This window comes from Mus musculus, chromosome 12 (genome assembly GCF_000001635.26).
Source record: "Mus musculus strain C57BL/6J chromosome 12, GRCm38.p6 C57BL/6J".
NCBI classification, from domain to species: domain Eukaryota; kingdom Metazoa; phylum Chordata; class Mammalia; order Rodentia; family Muridae; genus Mus; species Mus musculus.
Window position 1 is genome coordinate 62,686,092 of NC_000078.6, and position 25,839 is coordinate 62,711,930.

The window sequence follows — 25,839 nt, forward strand, 5'->3', positions numbered from 1 at the left end:
CATTGCCCTCTCCCCCTCTCCTTTGCCTCTGTGAGAGTGTTCCTCCACCCACTCACCCACTTCTCCCTCACTGCTGTAACATCACCTTACACTGGAGCATCAAGCCTCCACAGGGCCTAGGGCCTCCCCTCCCACTAATGTCAGTCAGATAAGGCCATCCTCTGCTACTACTTATGTATCTGGAGTCATGGCTCCTTCCTTCTATACTCTTTGGTTGGTGGTTTAGTCCTTGAGAGCTCCAGTTGATATTGTTCTTCCTATGGGGTTACAATCAATCCCCTTCATCTTCTTCAGTCCTTTCTCTGACTCTTCCAATATGATCTCCGGGCTCAATCTGATGTTTGGCTATGAGTATCTGCGTCTGTATTGGTGAGGTACTGGTAGAACCTCTCAGGGAACAGCCATACCAGGCTCCTGACAGCAAACTCTTCTTGGTGTCAACAGTAGTGTGGGGCATTGGTGTCTGCAGATGGGATGGATCCCTAGGTGGGGTAGTCTTTTTCTTATGAGGTATCATATTTTTCCTGGTTTAGAGTGAGGGTTGTAGTTATATTGGGTTTTCCTCTGTTTCTTAAGAAGAAACTTACAGTTGGGTGGGTAGGGATATTACATGAAAGGACATTGGAGAGAGTAAGTTTATAATTAAAATATATTCAAATTTTAAATTTAAATGATAAAAACAAAATTTCTAAATTAACAAAAAGGGGCACATAACAGAAAGCAATGAAAACCAGAGAATCAAAAGAATATACTTTAAATATCTGTTCACCACCAACCTGGAAAATCTAAAAAAAATAATAAATAAAAAATAAAAATAATAACAATAATAATTTTCTTAATAGCAAATGCTTATCAAAGTTAAATCAAGAAGATTAAAAACAATTTATATAGACCTATATCCCCTAGCTCCTAATGAAATATAGTATAGTTTTAATGCAGAATTAAACCAGACTTTCTAGTATTTGGTGTCAATACTCATCAAATTATTCCAGAGAAGAAACATTTTTCCAGTTCATTTTCTGAGGACATAGCTGCCCCTGATACCCATTCTCATAACCACTCAAAAAAGAAAGAACTACAGACCAACTTGCCTTATGAACACAGATAACAAAATATTCAATAAAATACATGCAAATACACATAAGCTATGAGCTTAGTACTTTTAGGGGATTTTTAGCACCTAGAATAAGTATGTTTCTGACTCTTGTGCCTGATCTTGGACTCTTTTACTTCTGTTGGTTGCCAAGTCCATCTTTGATATGATAGTTTCTCTTCATCTAATTATATATTTTTTATCATTTTCATTGATTGTCTCTTAGAAGCCTAATCTTTTTTAATGAGATAGAGAACGGTGGTGGATCCAGAAAAAAAAGGGGGTGTGTAGAGGAATGAGAGGAGTGGAGAGAGGAGAAACTATAATAAGGCCTTACATAAGAAAATAATCTATTCTAAATTAAAGTATGTAATAAAAGATTGTTTCGAGTGAGTTATATAAGATCCCTTACTCTAAGTTTTTTGAATTCTTTCTCTATGATACTTCTCCCCTTCCCAGTTCATGGAAGTTGTAGGACAGGTACCTTTGTGACATCCAAGTAGCCATAGACATACCATTGGCTGGAGGAATATTTTGTTAGCCAATCAAAGCTCAAGGGCGTGGCTCTCATTGTTCTGAGGGGATATATACATATATTAGACATCCCATAGTTAACTATAGCCAGTACAGCTATAACATGGAGGACACGACTGAGGATCCAGATGAATCTAGTTCAGGTACAGTCTCTGAAGCCACCTCCAGTGAAAAGTCATCTGAGAGCTCAAATGCAGGAGAAGGAAGGGCCAGAAGCCAGAAACAAAGGTTTCGTCGTCCAGCGAAAGGCACCGCACATGAAAACCTGCCCGATATAATGAACACAGTTCAATCTGTGCTTGAAGAAAACTCAGAAGACAAGAAGAAAGGAAGAAAACGCACCATATTGGTCTTTTACTACCGGCAGAATGGTAAAAAGAAACAAAATCAAAAAAAGAAGAAAGAACAGGTACCAAAAAGATCTCAGAATTCAAATAGTGACTCACCTCTACCTGGAACATCCCAAGACCCAGGACCCTCTCCATGTTCTCTTCCAAAACGAGTGCGAAAGTGGTTTTTTCAGTAGAGACCGGTCACTTCACCCATACATGAAAAATGTTTGGGCATTGTTGATTACACTGTAATAAAATACCTTGTGGAAATGAAAAACAAATCTTGAAATAATGAATGGTAACTTCTGTGTGCGTCACGGTGCTTTTAAATTGCTATTTTGCATGGTCATTTTTAGAAACTGCATTATTAGAGAAGGCAGGAAAAGGTATAGCGCTAACGATCTTTGACACATCATAGTACAGCTGGATCAATACTACACAGGGAGATGGTATTCAACTGTGGATAAAAGTCAACCATAGTGACGCTCATGACCTTGTTCTTAGTTTTATAACATAAGCTAGAATTGAAAATGGTATTCATCATAGTCTATAGTTAGCTATAAAAAGTTAAGGTATGCACTTTGAACTCCATGGTTCATCTTTTCTGGAAATTCTTTCCTCAAGTCAGCATTACCACTCATACAAAATTGTAGTAATAGATTGATAAGAAACTGAAACCCATCTAGAAATCCCACCAGCGACTTGGTTTAGACCAATATAGATGAGGCTAAAACTGAAAATAACTGATTTCCTTTATAAATTAATGTTTCAATTTTATGTGGACAGAAATTATTGGTTTAATACTAATAATCAATTAAATGTACTTAAATTCAATTTTCATGTTTCTAAACTGAGTTTTCAGGATTTTATGAACTAATTTGTTAAAACACAGCTTTCTTGCTCTGTCCTCTGTGATGAGTCCATCTTTGTTGGATCTCTGAGCGATATTTGGATGGGTCTTACTACACAGAGTTACTAGTTGCAACACATGATCATCCTGCCTCAGACTATCAAGTGGTGTCATTGTTACTGACAACCTACACCCAGTAACAATTCTTGTTATTAACTCTTCACATTATTAATCCCATGTCCACATCTTCAAAAGACAATTTGCTCTTTTCACATGTCTTTATTTATAGAGATTCTGTACGTTTTTTTCTTTTTATACTAAATCCAAACTGCAGTTTTTCCTCCACTCCACCCTCTCCCCCACATTTCCTCCTCTGTTCCCCTTTAGAAAAGAGTAGGGCTCTCAGGAATATCAGCCAAACACGGTATAAAATGTTTCAATAAGACTAGGTAATACCATCATATCAAAGCTGAAACAAGCAACCCAGTAGTAGAAATAAACAGGCAAAAAGTGTCAGAGACAATGCGTGCTCCCACTGTTAGAAGTCTCACAAGAATACCAAGCTGCACAGCTATAACATTTATAGGGATGATCTAGGTCAAATATAAACAGGCTCCCTGATAGTTGGTTCAGTCTCTTTGAGTCTCTATGAAGCCTGGTTAGTTGATTCTGTATGCTGTGTTCTTGTGGTGACCTCGAACCCTCTGGATCTTCTCATCCTTCCTCCAACTCTCCAGGGGGATTCCCAGAGCTCTGCCTAATGCTTGTCTGTGGGTCTCAGCATCTGTGCTTATCAGTTGCTGGATGAAGTGTCTCTAATGATGATTATCCTAGGCCCCAGTCTATAAATATAGCAGAATAGAATTAGGATTCATTTCATTGACATATTTATTTGTATTTTGTTTTCACTTTTTATTTTTGGTTTGGTTTGGTTTGGTTTGGTTTTTGCCAGCTGACTTTAGTTCTATCCTAGGTCTCTGGGTTATCTAGACCCTATTTTCTGGACCTCAAGGCAGTGTCAAGCTTGGGATGCTTCTATGGTACGGTTCAAGGAAGACCAATCATTGGCCACTTCCATTTTCACACACTATATACAACTATATCACCATACAGAAAGACAATAAATGAATATCTTAATATTAAAAATCATGGCTTTTGTCTGCCTCAGCCTTCTGTCATGGGGTCAGGATGGATCTCTGGGTGTTTTTTTTGACCATCATGTAACCTAGAATTGTCTCACAGTGCCTGGACCTTCATGTTGTATGTCCAGCTGTAGGTACTTGTCACAATGCAGCAGGGTGAAGACACAAGCCTATTGTCTAAGATCTCCTTCATGTGCTTGCAGAGATTATCAGTCCTGAGCTTGCTCACCTCCATTTTAGTCTCTTCCTTATCCTCTTTGGTCACAGAGATCAGGCTCTTACGACCAAATTTCTTGTGCTTTTATGTGCTGTACTTATCAATAGGCACAGCCATATAAACCACTTCAAAGCCCTGCTTCTACACACTCCACAGAGGTAGTTGGCTACTTGCTCTTTGCTCTCGTCGGTGATATAGTAGGAAAACATCTTTGTGTCCTTCATATGGGGCACATACTCTTGACAGAGAAGTCATCTCATCGCCAGACTGAGAGTTGTGATAGTGAAAGAGCTTTCACAATACAATTCATTCTATTGGGGATATACCTCAAATGGGGTGATTTTCTTATTCAAAAATTTTATCTGTCAGAGTTAATTGCTAGATTTTGGAGTTACATATATTTTAATATAAATAATCTGCAAAGTGAACATTGATAAGCACTATATTAGATATTTTACATTAGTTACTATGGCAAAATAGCATGACCAAAAGCAACTTATGTAAAAAGGCTTATTTTGACTTGTGTATCCATGATGACAGAGAAGGTATGAGATGCTAACAGGAGCATGAAGCTGTCTGGTTCTTCATTTATGTAGTAACCCAGGAGGGTAGGTCAGAAATGAGAAAAGACTCTAAACCCTCAAATTCCATCCCCAGGAATGTGCTTTCTTCAGGAAGTCTATGCCTCCTAATAGCCCCATAATTTCCAAAAATACCATCAAGAACAGGTTAACAAAAGTCCAGAAACATAAGCCCATTCAAATTGTTATAAGCAAAACATATTATTACTTCAAACATATTGTTTATTACAGAAAATAATTAACAATATTTAACACTTAGGAGTGCTTAATTTAAAGTAAATGTGTTTAGAGGAAAGGAGGGGGTGGATAAGTGATAAAACTAAGAGTATAAAATGCACCTAAAAATGAATTCTACATATAGAAACTCATTCTGTATTAAAACTCTAAACCCTAGTTTTCAACATTATCACTGTCTATACAAGCATTTAAATGCCAGCTCTCTAAGTTAAATAAATATGTCACTGCCAGAATATTCCATTTTCTACTCTAAAATTTCTAGCCTATGAATTCATTTATTTTATAAAAGATCTATGCTGTCACAAAGAGTCTTAGGTGACATCCTTCAGTCTCATCTTCCCATGAAGACAAAGCTGCAATTGTAAACATGTTCTAGAATAACATTTTTTTTTCTTGATCAGGACAAGGGGATGTTCTGTGCGTTTTCATTTGATTGCAGCCCAATGCTTAGTATTTTCTGGGTTGTTGTAGTAATCATGATATTTCCCTGTTCCCTCTGACTGAGCTGATGCTGTGAAGCACTCATCTGCCTTGTTCTCTATCATGTGTTACTTGGGCTCCCTTTTCACCTGACTCAGGACCATTAATTTCACAAGACCAAAGATACCTATCCAAAGTTGGATCCCATCACCTACTCAATGAGATCCACAGTCAGAATTCCTTCCGAGAACCCACTTTGCTCTTCAAGCTTTTACTTACAGATTCCACGGAAGGGCATCTTTACATTCAAGCAGTGAGTGGGGAGCACCTTGTCTTTGTGGACTATAAAAACAAAAACAAAAACAACAACCATTCCATTTGAATTTCCATGCTCACCTTTGTGTTTGAAGGAGCAGGAAAGACTAATAAGCGAATAACAAACATAACTAACAAATATAAGTGGAATGCTAGGCAAGTTTATCATATTAAAATAACAGTACATTGTACACTGGATATATAAATGTAACATATTAAGATTTTTATATATAGATACAGTTTTTGAGTCTATAAAAATTGTACAAAAATCATGAATTTTCTTGATATTTTAACACAGGATCATATTTATTACTCTGATAGCTCACATCTCTACATTTATTCCTCACCTCCTTCCACTCTTCTAAGTATTCTCCAGTTGTACCTCTACCTACTGCTTCATATTCTTTAAAGAATCCATATATAAGAGAAAACATGTGACACTTACCTCTCTGAGTTTCATTTATTTTGCTTTACTTGAAGTTTTCCAGTTTTATTCATTAGGAAAAGTGTTACAAGAAACACCAAGCCTACCATTGCTATACACATTCTGAATAAGGGGAAGTGGAAATCAATATAATCTTGATTTGCATCTCCATGTTGGCATATGGTATTGAAATTGTTCATCTATTTGTTGTTTATGACGTTTAACAAATACCTACTCATGTTAATTGCTCATGTATTGATTGAGTTATTATTGTTTAAGTTCTTAAGTTCCTGGTGTACTCAGCATATTAGTTCCATGTTTGATGCACAGTACACATTATCTCCCTGTCTCTGTAGGTTAACTCTACATTTTACAAAGGGCCCCCTCCTGTGCCTTCTAAATCAACTCCGCTTGTCCTTTTTTTATTATTATTACTTTTCCTCCCTAAGAATCTGGATCCTAGTTAGAAAGAGGTTGCTTATGCCTAGATTATGAATTGCTTTGCTATATTTTCTTACAGAAGTTTTAAAGTTTCAGCTCCTACATCAAGAAATTTCATAAACTATGCATTGATACTTTTTGTGCAGTGTGAAAATAAGTGACCAATTCCTTGTTTGTTAGTGAAGACAATTTTCCCTGCTGCTAAGGGAAATTTCTTTTGTAATCTTGAACTAAACTCCAAACATGATATACTTAGACTGATCCAAGTTTTTCTAAGAAAGTTGTATTTGTTTTGAAGAATATTTCTGTTATGTATATATGAATCATAAATATTTTGTTAACATATTATGATTTCTTTCTTGTCATTATTTCTCTGCCAGTCTTTCAGACACTGAGTCTCTTTAGGTTTTCCTCTTTGGGTGATCTACAACGCACAACTCTGACAGCAGACTCTCACACATCCTGGCGTTTATTCTCCCCAGACACAGCAATTATACGTCTAGGTTCTTCCTGTACCAAAGGGCAGCACTAGTACTACCCTCAAGCACACATATTGTCACTGTTATCTGTTACTGTGATAGCCTTCGTAGTACGATTTTGCATTTTAATTTGCATGGTTTGTTTTCTCTTTTGTAGATTTAACTCACTCTCTTTGAGGTGTGTTGCTCAGTGTGTGTGAACCTGTATGGGCTCATGTGCATGAGTGCTGTTATTCCTACGTTTACATAATGTTCTCCTAAAGGTGCATATGCATCTCAAATATGTTGGTTCATTGCAGACAGGATACTTTTAAAAATTTTGTTTAGTGAAAGTATGATATTTAGATCGTATTTGTTATCCAAAATATGTAGCATAATACATGCAAAATGATGTACATTATAATTTCAACTTAGTCACTATAAAGACACAAACATATACCATGTTTTATATAAGCTCAATGGAAATAAATGATACGAAAATTCTTTGTTTGAATTTCAGAAAAATGAAAACCTTCTATGATTGTTCTCTTTAGTGCATTAGACCACCCAAAATTAAAGTCATTTGAAACAGCTGTTACCTGTTGAAAGGATAAATTTGTGTAACTGAAACTAAGCTGTCTGCATTGAACATCTCCATATTAGCAGTTGCCAAATTATTCCACAATTAATTAAAAAAATCATTGGTCTGAGATTTCTGAAGCAATCATGAATACCTTAAAGTTATGATGATTTACATTTTATTTCTGATAAGACACAAACCTTGAAATAATTCTTCATAATATGGGTGTTGATGCCTTCTAACGTAAGTCTAGGATAGAATTTGTGATTTCTATAAACTAATGCCATCTTTTGGGATAATTTCCTTTCATTAGATTCTGTAGAATGATGATTCTGCCATTATACTTTTATATTTAAAATTGTTCTTATAATAAATAATGTTGTTTAGGTGTTACTATAAGAATAATATATTTTATAAATATTTATTATTGGATACTTCACATGGTGCATAAGATTTAAAAAATGTAACGACTATGAAGCTACCTCAATGTTAGAATAACACTATGAAAATTATAACACTTCCCATCCTTACAGTAGAGAATCTTTAATTCACTTATAACAAGTGTGACTTCAAGATTATTTTTGTAAATTGAGATAATGCAAATTGTATGAATATGTCAGCATGTTAGATAAAGCATAACTACTTAGTTTCCAGAATGGCTAAGTTAAAAAATATATATATTTATTGGCTGGAGTTCCAAAGTTTGGAGCTGAGACGAAAGGATGGACCATCTAGAGACTGCCATACCCCGGGATCCATCCCATAATCAGCCTCCAAACGCTGACCCATTGCATACACTAGCTAGATTTTGCTGAAAGGACCCAGATATAGCTGTCTCTTGTGAGGCTATGCTGGGGCCTAGCAAACACAGAAGTGGAAGCTCACAGTCAGCTATTGGATGGATCACAGGGCCCCCAATGGAGGAGCTAGAGAAAGTATCCAAAGAGCTAAAGGGAACTGCAACCCTATAGGTGGAACAGCAATATGAACTAACCAGTACCTCCCCCCCACCCCCCCCCCCCCAGAGCTCGTGTTTCTAGCTGCATATGTATCAGATGATGGTCTAGTGGGCCATCATTGGAAAGAGAGGCCCTTCGGTCTTGCAAACTTTATATGCCTCAGTACAGGGGAACGCCAGGGCCGAGAAGTGGAAGTGGGTGGGTAGGGGAGTTGGGGAGAGGCTATGGGGGACTTTTGGGATAGCATTGGAAATGTAAATGAAGAAAATACCTAATTTTAAAAAAAGAAAAAAATACTTATTGTTCAAACCTAACCACAAATTTTTCAGAGAACAACTTTGTCAAACTGCTTCTCTCATTCCTTCCAACATTGTGTGACTAATGAGTCCAGTTTTTAGTTGTCATTCTAAAAAAATCACTTCATTGGACGTAAAAATTACTGCATTCTTTCATTTAATAACATAATACAGATCATTTTGAGGAGTAGACACAAGAAATCATTTTACTTCAGGATTGACTATCGATTGAATAAACTATACTTATTCAAAACTGCAACAATAGTTACTTACTATAGTCAGCCTCTCAGACACATATTTTCTGTTTCTTAAGATTTTGTAGCACAAATATCAGAAAAGTACGGGAAAATAGAAACCAGTTCAAGACCTCAAAGCAGGATATATACATACATATATATATATATATATATATATATATATATATATATATATATATATATATATATATTGTATTAGGCACTACTTAACCTGGTGATAATTAAACCTCTATTGGAAAATAATATAGAATATATAGAATATATGCAAACACATTCCCCACACAAAGAATTTGAACAAATGCAGATTTGGAGTTTGAAGTCTTAGAGTCAGTCTCCATAGAGACCAAGGCAGCCCAGTCAGTTCACAGGTTCTCCAGGGAGGAGGGTAAGATTAAAAAGAAAAAAGGCAATTAGACAACACTGTAGCTAGGCCCCAGCCAGTTTTGAGGCTGAAAGGGTTTTTTTTTTTTCATTCTTCTTTTATATCACTTTAAGTACATGCAAAAAATTAAGATGGGGAGGTGCAGGGTGGGGGGAGCTGGAGAGATGGCTCAGAGGTTAAGAGCCCTGAGTGATCTTCCAGTGGTCCTGAGTTCAATTCCTAGCAAACACATGGTGGCTCACAGCCATCTGTAATGAGATCTGATGCTCTCTTCTTCTGTTTGTCTGACAGTGTACTCATAAATAAAATAAATTAAAAAAATATATAAGATCAGTTCTGGGTCAAGGAGCATTCAAGGCAATGAGCACAATCCTGTAAAAACCTTTGCTAAGGTCTAATCAGGATGATCAAGACAAAAGGAAAGCCACACTTCCCTCAGCTTGGCCCACTCTGAGCTTTGCATTAACTCAAATGTAAATATTCTTTTTTGTTTGTTTGTTTAAATATCATTTTTATTGGGAAGTTTAAGAAATATTAAAGAGAATATTAAAATACTACATTTTAAAATTAAACATCATTATATACATAATATTCCTAAATATATAAACATATACAATCAGTACAATGCTGCTTATGTGTATGTTTTCAGGCTGGCCATCTACTATTGGGTAACTAATTGGTGTTCCCACAGGGAAGAGTATTTCTCCCACTCTGTGAACTTTTTAGGTGTCTGTAGTTCTTCACATGGGGTGGAGCCTCATGGGCTTTCTCCCATCTGCTGCCTTAGCAAGTCTTCCTTGGTGTCACCCCTGTGCAGCATGTGTTTAGGCAATCATGTGGGTGAGACTTCATGTGTGTGGCTTATATTCCTAGTAGACAAAAATCTCAAAGCAAACTCCCTGATCTTCTGACTCTAAGAATCTTCCCGCTCACAACTCTGTAAGGATCCCAGAGCCATCGGTGCAGGAGATGATGCACTAGAGATGTATCCATTGGGACTGGGCTCCATAGCTTTGAATTTTGATTATGTTCTTCAGTAAAAAAAAAAAAAAAAGTAAGACTGGCATTAGAGACAATCAAATTTCAAGTGCATATATTAGTCACCTGGCAATTATTACTCTAATCTGTAGATTCTTGAGGAATAAATATGGGGGAAAGGGAGAAAATGGAAAGAAGAGAGAATTTTGATATAGGAAATTGAAGAAAGAGGAAGGGTTCAACATGACACAGATTTATCAGAGAATTTCATGATGAGTAATTCTATGGAATGGTTTGGAAAGATGTTATTTGGATATTTATGAAGCTTAGAGAGGCAATTGAGAGGCTGTGTTAAGACATAATAAATAAATCAAAATGATCTGTTTTAATCATTTCCCCTCTTTCCTTGTCTTTCTTCTAAACATTCCCACATACCCTCCTTATTCTTTTTAAAAACCCCATTTTTCTCTAATTATTGTTATTTTTCTTTGCAATATAAGGGGACTATTACTGAAGAACATAACCAAAAATGTAAATATTCTTAATCTGAGCCTAGTTCCTGAGTCCTAACCCAAAGTCAGATTCTCACCTAGAGCTTATTTCTTGGTCCTGGGATATCAAATTCCCCCCAGGTTTCTAGAAGCAGTCCCAGAAGCTCTCCACACAACAGATAATGCAGATTGTCGGAATTGCAAGGCCATGGATGAGGTTTAGGTAAAATTATTACAATAAATTTAAGAAAAGTTAGGGGTTAACTATGTAGCATATTCTTTCTAACTCTAGCTCAAAAATATGTTTTATGCTAATATTAGATGATTGACCAAAAGCTGGAAAAAAAAAAGCTAAAATAAGGAAAAAGAAAATAAAAATAAAAGCAACCAAATTTTTTGTGCCAACCCACCACAGTAAATGAGGATCAATTTCTTTGAAACCACATGTAGTGACTGTTTGCTATAAATTTTTTGGAAGGTGCCAAGAGCTATAGAGTATGCCCTAATAAGTATAACCTAGAAAGCAATAGAGCAATAGCATCATTGTGTCGGGTGGATTCTATGATGTCTTTTAGTGAACTCTTGGTTTACACGTGCTTTACATAGAGAATATGGGGTTGAATGTCTGTATTGAATAGAAGAGAATAAACCAAATCCATATACTCTAAAGAGAATTAATAAACAAAATGAGGACATTAATATACAATTCAGTCATAAAAATATGTACTAGATGTTTGAATTTTACAAAGTCAGTTAATAATAGAGCTGGAATATACTTTCTAGGATTTACTTATTTTTCTAGTGTTCAGTCACACAGTAAATTCTCTTTCTAATCATTCTCTTACTCTAATAATCTATACATAAAAGTGTTAATAAGGAGGAGGAAAGGAATAAAAAACATATGAGTAATGAGTAAGGAAGCTGTGTTAGCAATATAATTTTAGCCTCTCCCTTCTGTTTAGGAGAAGAGTAGGAGTGTTATTCACGAACCAGAGTAAAACTATTCAGACAAAATCACACTGTTTCATGTCAGTGAGACTCTCAGTGATCTTACACAGACAGTGGAGGACTGTGAACTAAAGGAAGCTGGTCTCTTCTGCTTTTACTGGAAACCTGACGAGCCATTGACTCTCAGATTAATATATCTACTGCTATTGGGAGAAGAGCTAGAGATATCTCTTTTACACACACACACACACACACACATGATATTTTTGTTAAAGCATTTCATATATATATATGTATATATATATGAAATGCTTTAACAAAATTTAAGAAAAGTTTAAATAGTGTGTGTGTGTGTGTGTGTGAGTGTGTGTGTGTTTATCTTTCAGTACTCTGATGAATGGGGTAACATTTGTAGACTTTGTAATGACCCCCTAAGTTAAAATATTTTCCTATTTATTTGATCAATGTCTTAGTCAGGGTTTCTATTTCTGCACAAACAAGCAAGTTGGGGAGGAAAGGGTTTATTGGGCTTACACTTCCGTACTGCTGCTCATCACCAAAGGAAGTCAGGACTAGAACTCAAGCAGGTCAGAAAGCAGGAGCTGATGCAGAAGCTATGGAGAAATGTTCTTTACTGGCGTGTTTCCTCTGGCTTGCTCAGCCTGCTTTCTTATAGATCCCAAGACTACCAGCCCAGAGATGGCACCACCCACAAGGAGACCTCCCCCCTTGATCACTAATTGAGAAAATGCCTTACAGCTGGATTTCATGGAGGCATTTCCCCAACTGAAGCTCCTTACTCTGTGATAACTTCACCTTATGTCAAGTTGACCCAAAACTAGCCAGTACAATCAGTTTTTTTTTCTTTTTTTCAGTTGTTTAGAATAGAGGCACATTTAGCATTAACCAGACCTTGACATTTTATCTTTTTCCAGACTAATAGCATTCTCTTCTATGAAGGTTGGCAGTGGCACAACAATGGCAGATTCTAGATAATCACACAAGTACACAGTACATTGTGACTGAACTACCAAGTTCATATAGCAAGTATACTAGCTGATATTTTAGTTACCCTCTCAGTTCATGAAGGGTTTAGCATAATACAATCCAAAAGTAGGCCAAGGAACATATTTTAGTAAATAAATAAGGTCATAGTACACATCTCTTCTTGTGATATCTATGATAATCTCTGTATCAAAAGTAACATAAATATTTATAAGAAAAACCAAGTTGGAATAACAAACAATTTCAATATCTAGGCTCCATAAACCATAGTTATTCTTTTTGCTGTTAGCTTTAGTCTGTGATATTATGTGATTATCAATAATATTACTACCCTAATATTTTAACACATTAAAATGTGTAGAAATTTAGTTTAACCTTTTAGGACTTTTCTTTATAAATTAGATTTAACTCAAGTTAAGTGACCTTTAAATACTTCTAAGAAAACTTTAGGGGAAATACTTAGATCAATCTGACTTCATAATGATAAAGACAGAGCATTCAAAAATATCAAGTTATAAATGATAGTGCACAGCCAATTATTAATTCTGTGGCAAGTGAGGGATGCACCCCTACTCATGTGCCTGGAAATAAGAAATAAACAGACATGCTCAATACTTTTGTAGATATCTGGAGGATTTTAGATGTCCTAGTAACTGCTCGACTGTTGGAGCCAAAATATTGCATGTTTCAAACCTCCGGAACAAAAGTGAGTTAAAAGAAAAAAAGAAAAAAAAAACGATAAAACTTTAATCACACATAGTTTACTGGGGCCAAAGAGCATTTTTCACTCATGGTATTAGTTTCTGTGAGTGCATTTTAAAACATGGACCTGTTCAATACCAAGGACAGTCCTCACCAGTGTATAGCACTGCATGCCAGACATGTAACTGGTAGCAATTATGTTCACAAACTGGCTAAATTTGTTGGCAAAATATTCTGAAAGGAAACACCACAGAGCAATGTTATTAATCTTACCATTGTTTTCGTATCCGGCTTTTGTTCTAAAATAGGTGCTCAGGCCATGTTTGCTGCCTGACACACTAGCCAGAATGTGAATAAACCAGCACTAATTAAATCCAGGGAAGGGTTTACAGTTTTGGCTTTTGTTTAGTCTAGTTTTCTCTATTTATAGCTTCAAAATTTAGTGACTTCCAGGTTCATCTGTTTGCTCACTTAAATGTTATTAGTACCCCTCTTCTAAGTTGTTATTCGAAATAAGGCTTTGGTTATACTTCAGGCAGAATGCACAAACTAAATGGCAATCTAAGCAGAAAAACTTGAATACAAATATTTTTTACTTAAACAAAGGGCTTAAAATGAATTAATTAATTTACCAGCAAGAAGTAATGTATATAATATATACCTACTCCTTTCTATATTTTAATATGTTTGTGATAGCTATATATGTGAGAGATGGAGCACAGTGAACAAGTACATTTGTAAAGAAGGCAGGAAGAATACATGTAAAGAACTCCCATTTATCTAGAGTTTCTCAAATGTTCAAAGAAAAATTCCCTCTCCAAGAGTGAGATTGGAACACAATTAGAGGTCCCAATCATCACTGAACCTGCGACTCATGGCAGAGTCATGATAAAGTCAGCTAGGCTGTGAACCTGAGAACCATGGAAGGCCACTCAATGCTCTTCCCCACTGAGACACTTCTCCAGTCCTTCATTTGCCTCTTTGTATGCTACCATTCTCTTATATTTATTATCGCATCTTTTCATTTTACTTAAGTTTATTTTTAATACAAAATATATAAAGTCAACATTACTCTCTTGATGAAGATTGTTTAGGGCATTTGAGCCAATTTGTAGTAAAGTGTGACTTTTCCTTTGTGGATTCTAATTTTTACTGTAATCGTATTACTAAACTGCTCTGAGAGTATGTAAGCTAGTCCATTAAATCACCAAGATTGTGCAATAATCCACTTACTAAATTAAACAAATAACCTCCTCACACTTAGGCAAAACTCCCTCTTTGCTCTTTAAATATGATGAACATTTCAAGTATGCATTAAGAGACCACTACTAAATTTGAAGTGTTTATGAAATTTCAGAAATTTAGTTAATATTCTAATAATTCAAACTATAGACTTTCTTTTTTTTTCAGTGTGCTATGCTTTTATTTACCATCATGCATAAAAATGGCAATGAATATACTCATAGTACAGTGTTAATCTGAAAAAGTACTTTTTTAAGTATTTCAGGACAATCAAGTCACATATTTACTTTTCCATGAAAACAATAATTTGACACATTTGGTAAAGAAGAAATTATCCAAACTGTTTCTAAGAATTTGTATTAATATTGAAAACTGTTACGAATATTCAAGTCTCAGCATTGTAAAGACTATTGTTTTACAATATTTCATATGGTATCAAAAGAATGCAAACAAAAGTATTTAAATTTCTCCAGTAAGTAGCATCTTACTAAATATTGGTAAAATATGGGCACAGTGTTACACTTTCACTTGCATCAGATCACATATAGAGAGAGGAAAACAACCCAATACTTCTCTAAAGAAGCATTGTCTAGGCAACATTTAACACTCAGAAATAGTATTTTTCCTGAGAAATTATTTTTCTTCTCATCACCATTGACTGACCAAGATGTGAAAGTTCTGAGTCCTGTTTTCATCCTCAGCCCAGTTTTTATTTTGATTCTAAGCCTTTTCAGATCACTTTCCTTGCTTAGAGTACCCATGAAGATCTCTTCAGTTCTTCCATAGATTATTAGGAAGAGTTCAGCTGTTTCCATCTAGTTGTCTCCCTAGAAGGTTTTTGGGGCTTGCTAACCAGGCTGGGGAATGGGTAAGAGAAGAGACAAGGCAGAGTTCTGTTGCCTCTTTTACAGAGCATCCTCTCAGGAAATGATAAGTATAAATGAATGACAACTCCTCATCTTACAGATGTTTCTGAACTATTTTTCTTTAAAATAACTGGAGATAGGTGGAAGAGTGAGGGTGAGGAGCACTGGCAAACAACGGAGTGTGGGATAGCCTAGAAAGAGGTGCAGAAAAGGCTGAAAAATCACAAAGAGGGTAGCCTACTCCTGCAACAACCTTTAGGCCCTCCAACTGTATGAAAACGTTGTGCCCACATTGCCACAAGCTGAACAATAGAAGGACCCCAGATAAAGCAAGACCTCTAGGTGGCAAAAACAGGTAACACCGAAAACAACAGGGTCCAAACAGTGTAAAGGCAGTGTAATACACAGTTCCATTGTTAAGCTTAGAAAGGGTACAAGGCATGGCTATGAACCAGCAGATACCAACTCAGAACAGCATGAGGGCCATGTGAAAGCAGGAGTGGAATGGTCAGCTCAGAACTTTGTGAAGGTCATGGAACACTTGCCCCCTCCTCCTCCAGAAGGGAGAGGCTAATTAGCATTCCTGTGTGTGGGGACACATTTCACAGGACAGACCAACAGACAATTGCCCACCTTCAGGCAAGGGTAGTCCTTGTCACATCATTCCCTAAAGACCAATCAGTTTAAAGGGTGCACTGTTCCACCAATCATATTGTGCCTAGTTGCTGATGCTCCATTCTGCCCCTAGGAAGCATATAGAAACTCAGCGACCTGGACCTAGGTGTCGCCTCCTCTCCTTAGTGTCTGGGACAACCCCAGTGTACTGGATCAATAAATTTCTTTTGCTTTTTGCATAGTTCGCAGCTCCATGTAGTTCATTCAGGGGGTCCCCAGTAAGCTAAGGATCCCCGAAATCTTACAGAAGCATGACCACAGACTTAATCTCAAGGGGGAGAAACTATCCACACAGAAGATGCAGAAAAGTCAGGAAAGAAATCAAAACACTGTGTACCTGCGGCATTTGCTCAAGCACGGGTGTGAAGGGACCTGTTCCAGCTGCATTTTCATATATGTAAGTATATATATATATATATATATATATATATATATATATATATATATATGTTAGATATTTTCTTCATTTACATTTCAAATGCTACCCCCTTTCCTAGTTTCCTCTCCAAAAGTCCCCTATACCCTCTCCCTGCCCTGCTCCCCAACCCACCCACTCCTGCTTCCTGGCCCTGGCATTCCCCTGTACTGGGGCATATAATCTTCGCAAGACCAAGTGCCTCTCCATTTTCATCCGCAAAGATGGACCTGACAGGAAGTCAAAAGGCCTGGGAATCTCCACTGGCTCCCTTATTAGGCGACATCTGGGTCTACATACAGATTCCTTCACGAGTCAGGTAATATTGCAGTGGGTTTGGCCACAGGTCCTCCTTGATAATCGCAGCGATTCTGTTAGATTCTGGAAGGCTGCAGTCCAAGAACCAGATGACTAAGCTGCAGACAAGGTCTTGCTTTCTGCGAATGAAGTACTGGGGCTTATGCCCCCTCTGCCATATGATTGTAGTGGAAAGAGACACCAATCGACCAAAAGATCTCACTCCATATACTTTGACCATCAGCTTGTTTCCGAAGTAGAGGTTTCTTCCAAAAAAGAACGTGAATTTGCAGCCAGTCTTAGAGTGTCTCAGTTCCTTCACCTCCAGATTGGTTATATACCTTAATATCTCTGCATCCCGACCCCTAATCCATGGCAGACAACTGAAGGTGGTTCCTGAGGGCAGTCATCCAGATACCTGGGATATTCAGAATGATGTAGCTCCTCCGTTCCAGATGGTGTCCCTGCATTCCCCCAAACTTCTGCTCCAGATGTTGGAAGGCCTTGTCGGCCTGGGCATTCAGTGTCCAGTTCCAACTGGATGGCCTTCAGCAAGTTCTTGTGAAGATCAATGCCCAGGTGCCAAGGCCCTGCCTCCTCCTGCGCCCCACTCCCTCCTCCACTTGCCTCCAGCATCTTCATTTCTTCACCTGCGACCTTCTGCTCCACCTCCTTCACCTCCTCCCTCCCTTGTATTGCCACTTCTGACTTCTCTTCCTCTGCCACAGCACTGGTGCCCTGTTCAGTTTTTACATCATGGGCTTGGGCCTCGGCTCCCCAAGTTTCTAGGACCTCTCCACATCTTTCAGTGCCACTGGACCATCGACTGGAAGAGGCCACCTGCTAGCTGCGGCCACCTGCATCTGGGGGTCAAGGCCCACGACACCCGGGGACTCTGGGCTCCCCCACTATCTTCACGTGGACCTCACCTGTCACCACCTTCTCACCAAGCAGCAGACACCAGCCTGGGGTCCACCAGACAGTGTAAGCATTGCAGAGGCCTTGGTTGTTGGGGGAAGGGTCCCCTAGTTCTGCCCTGGGCCCCTCATGTCATGTCATGTATGGTCTTACACACAACTCCCCTCACAGTCCACGCAGCCCCAGCTCCCACTATAGAATTTCTTGAGAGTCTAAGTTATAGATACATGTAGATGAAAGTGAAGAGAGTGTGTTTTATATTTTTAAATTTTAATATTTATCTACAGAATACCTTTTTTTTACGGTGTTACAGAGAGGAATTCACAGTTTTTACAATATTCTTTAATAGCTGTAGATAGAAATACTTTATATGTTCTGGTTTCCTGACCTGGAGAGTAGGGCTTATTTATATATATTTTTATATCAATATTACTTGTGGACCCTCATTTTCTACTGGTGAATAAACTGCCAATGTGAGCACCTTGTGCATTTTATAAACAGGCATTGCAATAGGCAGGTTATACATTAATACACAGAGCCTCTACATTAATAATTGCTTCTTTTCAATGCTCCAGGTGATAAATACACTTAAGTACATTCAGTGATAAATTATTATATTTACAAAATTAAGCCCTAGCTTATATAATAAATTATGTGACTTCTAACACACTCAGTTTTTTACATTATTCCTCCTTCCTCCTGTTCCTTTTCAAGGACAATATTATCCCCAGACAAGTGGTTGCCTTAAAGTTCAAACATCTATTCTGAATCTTATATAAAGTGGGTATTGTCCTTGTGAAAAAACAATATATATGTATGATGGCTAATTTAATAATTATGTACCCAAGGAGTTTAATAAAATACTTAACATGGAGAACTTTAATATACCTTAAACTATTTCAATTTATGAGAAGTTTATTTATAGAACTTTATTTTCATATATTGAAGACAAAATTTACTTTGAGTAAGTTAAATGGTAGGAAATAAAGAGACACTAAAGTTGTTTTAAAAGTTCTGTTACCACATATAACTATCTAAACATTTAACCATCTAAATTTCATCTTTTTTTCCTTTTTATTAATGAATATTATTTATTCTTCTGCTGTATATCCATGGAAAGTTTTTCTATTGCCCCTACAAAATATTGTTAAGATTTACCTGAACATGTTTCAATATATTTGTGTGTTGATTTAAATACATAAATAAAAAGTATACAGACGCACATTTGTACAATTGTATACTTTATATATATTTTGATTTCAATTTATCTTATCTGATAACAGTATTTGATAAATTTGTTTTGTGTTTTTATATTGTTGTTTAGTTTATTTTGAATTCTTGCTGTGTAGTGTAGTCTTGTGTGGGACTAATTGTGGCTTTGAATTGAAATATTTCTACCTTATGTCCGGAATGATGGGGTTAGAGGCATCTACCATCATGCATGGTTGAGAGGTAACATTTCTGTAGTATACTACAGAACTAAATAAATACATCTCAGATGAAGTAACTTGTGTTTTTATTGTGTTGTGTTACTTCAAATTAAATCAGATATGTGATAAATTATGTATCCATAAGTTTATTACTTGCCTTAATTCTAAAGTTATTATCTAAAATCTTATTTAATATTCTTCTAGAGTAGCATGCATATGTGGTATAAAAAGCTACAAGAATTCAAATGGACTGGAAGATATTGCCTATGTAGAATAGATACATGGATCATAAAAGTGATATATCACGCGATTGAATGAATAGATGAATGAGAAAAGAAATGGAAAAAATGCATATTGGTTACAGTATCAGGTACATGAATCCATTCATGAAAACTCACATCTAGGAAAACAAAGATGAGAGAAAAAAGTGTAACACAGCCATTTTATTAGAAGGACAATTTCACTGAAACTGTGAATGTTTCTGTTAGAGAAATCATGATAATCTTCCTTTATTATCTTTCCATGTTTTCTTTATTGGTTGATAACCTCTAGCATATCTTGGTCAATATTCTATGACATTGTAGCTTAATATGTATTGTGTCATAAGTTTATTTAATATCAATTTGTGAAAACAAATGATATGCAAATTTTTAGTAGTACTTTTAAAATACAGTGTATCTTTTATTCAGAACCTAGGATAAAAAAATTCTCAATACTGAATTTTTCTGTAGCTACATAAGCAAGAACCTAGAAAGTGGCATCAGTATGTAAGCACTTGTCTCTGCTTGACTATATATGATTCTGCAGGGATCAGTTAGAATAGCTTCTAGTTTGTGGACTGCATTTTAAAATGTTTCTGCCTTGTAACAATACAAGACAACAGCCAAAAGAACATGCCCCATCTCAAATACATGTTCCTTAGGTCTGTGAACCTAAGCACGGTTCAGAGGCAATCCATGTAGACACAAGAGAGACTTCTATATGGATGTGCGTATATGTCACAGCTCTTAAAAATTCATTTGTCCACATGACTTATGTCTTAAAATGAAAGTCAACAAATGGTGAAATTATATATTTACTCAAAATAGGCTAAAGAAAAGATTATTTATAAATCAAACAATACATATAAGCATGCTTTTTTATTTATTATTATTGTTATTATTTTTGAGACAGGGTTTCTCTGTTTAGCCCTGGCTGTCCTGGAACTCACTCTGTAGACCAGGCTGGTCTTGAACTCAGAAATCCACCTGCCTCTGCCTCCTGACTGCTGGGATTAAAGGCGTGCACCACTACTGCCTGATTATTATTATTATTATTATTATTATTAATCTTTAATCTTTTTTACAGTCTGCTATGCACGCTCCAGTGAAGTCTGCTTGGCAGGCCGAGAGGCCTGATAGCACTCACGAGGCAAAGAGTTTCAAGGAAACTTAATCTCCTGGAACGAGGCATTCTCATAACCCATACACTCATACCCTATCCCATGTTAGTCTGGTGTGTGGATCCACGTGCTCTCTTTTAGTATTATTTTGTTATAAGTGTCTTTAAAGATTGAATTCTGACATAGCTAAGCCTACTCCAGTGTTCCAACATCCTAGAAAATCCTTGAAGCTGACAAACTTGGAATTCAGTAGGAATTCAGTGAGAAGGCTATCTCTTCAGTAACATTCAAATTTACTTCTAGTAGAGACAGTGAAACTAATTAGGCATTACAAAGAATGGAGCAGGAATAGCTCAGGGCTGGTCTGCAGAGTGTTTACTTGAGACAATAGTCAGTCTTACAGAGACAAAGGAATTCACAATGGCCTAAAGAATAGGTGTTTACCATGAAAGAGTTAGGGAATCCCCCTGAGACAGGTTTCTTCACTAGGCCCCAAAAAACCAGCATAATCAGGCATTTACTAAGAACCCCTGGTGGTGGGCTTAATAATAGACTAGCCTTACACCTGGCTCCCTTCTTAGTGGCAGTGGCCTGGTCCCGCCTTCTTTTGATGTATACATTCCTTATGTTTTGTGTCACTGTAACTCAGTGGAAGTATCTCGCCTGGTTTCTTGTTATTCTCTGTATAAAAAGTTCGATGCTCAACTTGACAAATTACATTCAGATTCTATACAATCTCTCCTTTTGATCTGCTGTCATTCATTTCCCCAACTCCTTCTCCACCTGCAACCAGAGATCCATTCTAAGTAGACAGGGATCAAAAGGGTCTGCAGCAACAGTCCAGTTGTTATCCCCTCCTCTTCTTCCCTCCAACAGTTCCTCATCCCATTCCTCCTTCCCCTCTCCAAGAGGATGTGCCCATACTCACATCCCCCAAAGCCATCCTGCTAAGCCTCTGTAGTCCCTGGGGCCTCAAGTCTCTGAATGGTTAGGTGTATCTTCTCTCACTGAGGACAGACCAGGCAATCCTCTGTTGTATATGTGTCTGGGGCTTCAGACCAGCTAGTGTATGCTGCCTGGTTGGTATTTCAGTGTCTGAGAGATCTACTGGGTCCAGGTTAGTTGAGACTGCTGGTCTTCCTATGGGGTCTCCCTCCTCCTCAGTTTCTTTCAGCCTTTCCCTAACTCAATTACAGGGGGTCCCCGACTTCAGTCCATTGGTTGAATGTGAGTGTCTGCTTCTGTCTCAGCCCACTACTTGTTGGGCCTCTCAGAGGGCAGCCATGTCAGGCTCCTGTCTGTAAGCACACCATAGCATCAGTAATAGTGTCAGACTTTGGAACCTCCCCTTGAGATGTATCCCAATTTGGGCCGGTCGCTAGACCTCCTTTCCCTCAGTCTCTTCTCCGTTTTTTTTTTTTTTTTTTTTTTTTTTTTGTTTGTTTGTTTGTTTTGTTTTGTTTTTTTGTTTTTTTTTTCCCTGCATTTTTTTTTTAGACAGGAACAATTCTTTGTCAGAGTTTTTGACTGTGGGTTGGAAATGCCATCCCTCCTCTAGATGCCCTTTCTTTGTACTGGAGGTGGACTCTACAAGTTCCCTTACCCCACTGTTGGGCATTTCATCTAGGGTCCCTTCCTTTGAGTCCTGAGAGTCTCTCACCTCCCAGATCTCTGAGAGGGTCCATTCTAGAGGGTCCTTTCACCTCCCACCTCCTAGGTTGTGTACTTGCATTCATTCTACTGGTCCTCCGGTTTCATATCTGTCCCCCACTCCCCAATACCTGATCATGTTTACTTTTCTCTTCCCCCTCCTCCTCTCCCACTAAGTTCCCTCACTTCCTCTGACCTCTTCTCTCTTCTCCCTCCCAAGTGGGATTGAAACATCCTCACTTGGGCACTTTTATAAAATGAAAATACTCCTGTGAAATATCTGCATTTTCCAAAATGACTACAGAATAAAATGTTTTTCATAAAATAAAAGAAAAACACATATTTAAGAATGATTTGGAGTATGGTTTTACAAAAGTTTTTTTTTCTGTCTTAGAATTTTAATGATATTTTAAAATAACCTTTTAAATTTTCCTTTCATTTCTTTAATTTATAACTACGATGCTTTAAACACTGTTTGATGGCTGCATATGGGATGTATCCCCAGGTAGGGCAGTCCTTGGATGGCCTTTCCTTCAGTATCTGCTCCACTCTTTGTCCCTGTATTTCCTTTAGACAGGAGCAATTTTGGGTTAAAATTTTGAGAAGAGTGGGTGGCCCCATCCCTTCACCAGGACCAGTGCCTAACCTCCGGATATGGTCTCTATAGGTTCTTTTTCCTATTTGTCGGGTATTTCAGCTAATGTCATCCCCTGTTAAGTCCTGGGAATTTCTTGCTTTACTGGCCTGGGACTTTCAATGGACTAAACCCAGTTCCCGGACCCTCGGGTGTGTGGGTGTGGAAGAACTGTCATGGAGCCAGGGGGAAAGGGGATGGGATGGGGGCTTCTCAGAGAGAAAACCAGGAAGGGGGAATAACGTTTGAAATGTAAATATACAAAATAACCAATAATTTTTAAAAAAAAACTCTGTTTGGTATTTCAAAACATATCATGACTTGGTCTTCTAATTACATTTAGAGCAGAAATACTTAAATACTCAAGAAGTGTTATACAGATTCTAAATTTTCCACGGTAAATTTGACTACAATGAATTGGTCTTTGCATACAAAATGTGATATCATAGCTATATTTAATGAGATACATAATTCATTCCTAATATACTATGACACACTTCAACTTATGACACTACAATGTGGAAAAAAGGCCTCCATCCCTCATGACTAGTTTATTTTGTTGAAATGTTTATAGATGGTAGAATTAGTTTAATTCTTTTAAAGCAATAGCCATGGGATATTGCATGTCTCTTTACTCTGTGCTGTTCATAAATATTCAAGTAAGAAATATCACTTATTAAACTAGGCAAATGAAAGTGTACACAGAAAAACTGGCTAACGAAGACAAAGGAGGAGGAAGGACATGGTGGGTCATGCCTGTAATTTCATTCCCTTTGTAGTTAAAGTAATGAAGATTCCAGATACAAGATAAATCTGAGGAAAAGAGAATGTTGTAGGACAGCAAGGCACCCTTGACACTTTTGAAATTTTCATTTACATAGTATGGAGAGTCAAGCTTTAATGCCTTCATTTTCCCTAAATAATGAAATTTGAACATATGATTTGCACAGGCAATGCACCTTCACAGTGCACTATTCATCTAGTTTCAAATTTTTATCTTCTTAGAAGCTAAAAAACCTGCCAGTGATTTGTCAAAGGTCCGTCCATATTGCTTAGCCAGAGGAATGGTCTACTTCCACATTTTCTTTGGTACATGGTAGTAAGATCATGTGTGGTTTTCTATATAAATTTCACATTTGCATATTTTCAGATAAATTATTCACATTGCAACTGTGATAAAGAAATCACAAATAGTTCTTAACATCCAAAACGAAAAAAGTCCAAAAGTTGGTGTTCAGATACATTAATAACAAATACCGTATACATCTAGTTAATTGTGTAAATCATCAAACTTTATCATGTAAACATAATTCTATCTAGTTTTCAGCTATTCATTTGCCAAATCATGTACATTAAACACCATTTATATTGAATAAAGTCAGGATTTCCCTTTTGGGAAGTTTATATAGCTTATACTAGGACCATAATACAAATTATATTTTTTTGAAATTTAGTACCATTAAAAAAAGTGATTTTCTTAAAGACTACATATAATATAATTATTTAATTTTATGTTCATTAATACTCATTAAGTACTCAATAAGTATTCCAAAAATAGTACTATTTATAAGAGTAGGAAAATAACCTAACTATCCATCATTTCTGTGCTTCTATATGATTTTTACAGCTTTACTTTTATTCATGAGTCATGAAATAATTGCTTGATAGTTTGTCTAATATTATCTAAAAGTACTGTAAGATTCCCAAACTAATTTATAAATCAATTTATAAATAGTTTGTATATAAATATTAAAACTTTATATGTATTAATTGCATATGATTCACCAAATAAAGTTTTACTCTTTTGCACAATTTATTTGTATTCTGATATCTAAATATTTAATATTATTTTAATATAATCCTACACTTTCTAGTACATTTTAGTGCTTATAATTTCTGTTCTCTTGCTTAATGGAACTAATTTTCATTTTAAAGTCATATAATAACAACGTTATACGCTTCTATGAATCATTACTTTAATATTTGTATCATTTCTTAGATTCCAGTTTCCATATTTGATGGAGTTGAAAAATGCTCCTGTTACATCTCGTTCATCACTCAGAATGATCATGAACAAAACCATAACCATGAATTTCTAGTTGCTTTTGTGTTTTGCAGTATAAAATATCTACTTTCAAACATAGGATTTCTAATTCGAGGAATAAATGTGTTTGACAAAACTCTTGTTAAAAATATCTCAGAATTTGTATTTTTACCCATCTTGGTATTGGAATATTGTTTTTTTTCTCTGCTACTTTTATCTCATTGTTGCCGATGACATATCTTGCTATATTCTAAATAGCTTTACATCCTTAAATATTGCTAATTGTATATAATTAATTAATTTCAATTTAATTTATTAGATCAAACCAAAACTTTCAAAATGAATTTGAATAAAAAAAATCTAGTATGTTTTAACTCATATCTTCTTTATAGATCATTGAAATATTGGGAGAAAGCTAGTAAAATGTTTTGTGTAAACTATAGATTGAAATAATTTATATTTCAAAATGAGTCAGGAAAAAAATCACATGGTTAAAAAAATGAAACATTATTCATCATTTTTACTGATAAATTTACAATGTTCAATATGCTTAGTTGGGAAATTCTGATCTAAGGGGGCCCAAGATGCCTCATTATTAATAACTCAGACTTTTCCCATTCTTTTTCTTTACTCCACAGACTAAGT

General features: G+C 36.4%; 1 long non-coding RNA gene and 2 pseudogenes across 1 annotated transcript; 1 reads left to right on the forward strand and 2 right to left on the reverse strand.

Moving 5' to 3' along the window:
• Positions 1-1,695: 1,695 nt before the first annotated feature.
• Positions 1,696-2,245, forward strand: Spanxn4 (SPANX family, member N4). The gene has a single exon (NR_131949.1). It is a non-coding gene; the product is annotated as an SPANX family, member N4 (long non-coding RNA).
• Positions 3,952-4,468, reverse strand: Gm19134 (predicted gene, 19134; annotated as a pseudogene).
• Tspyl-ps (testis-specific protein, Y-encoded-like, pseudogene) lies at positions 15,050-18,245 on the reverse strand (annotated as a pseudogene).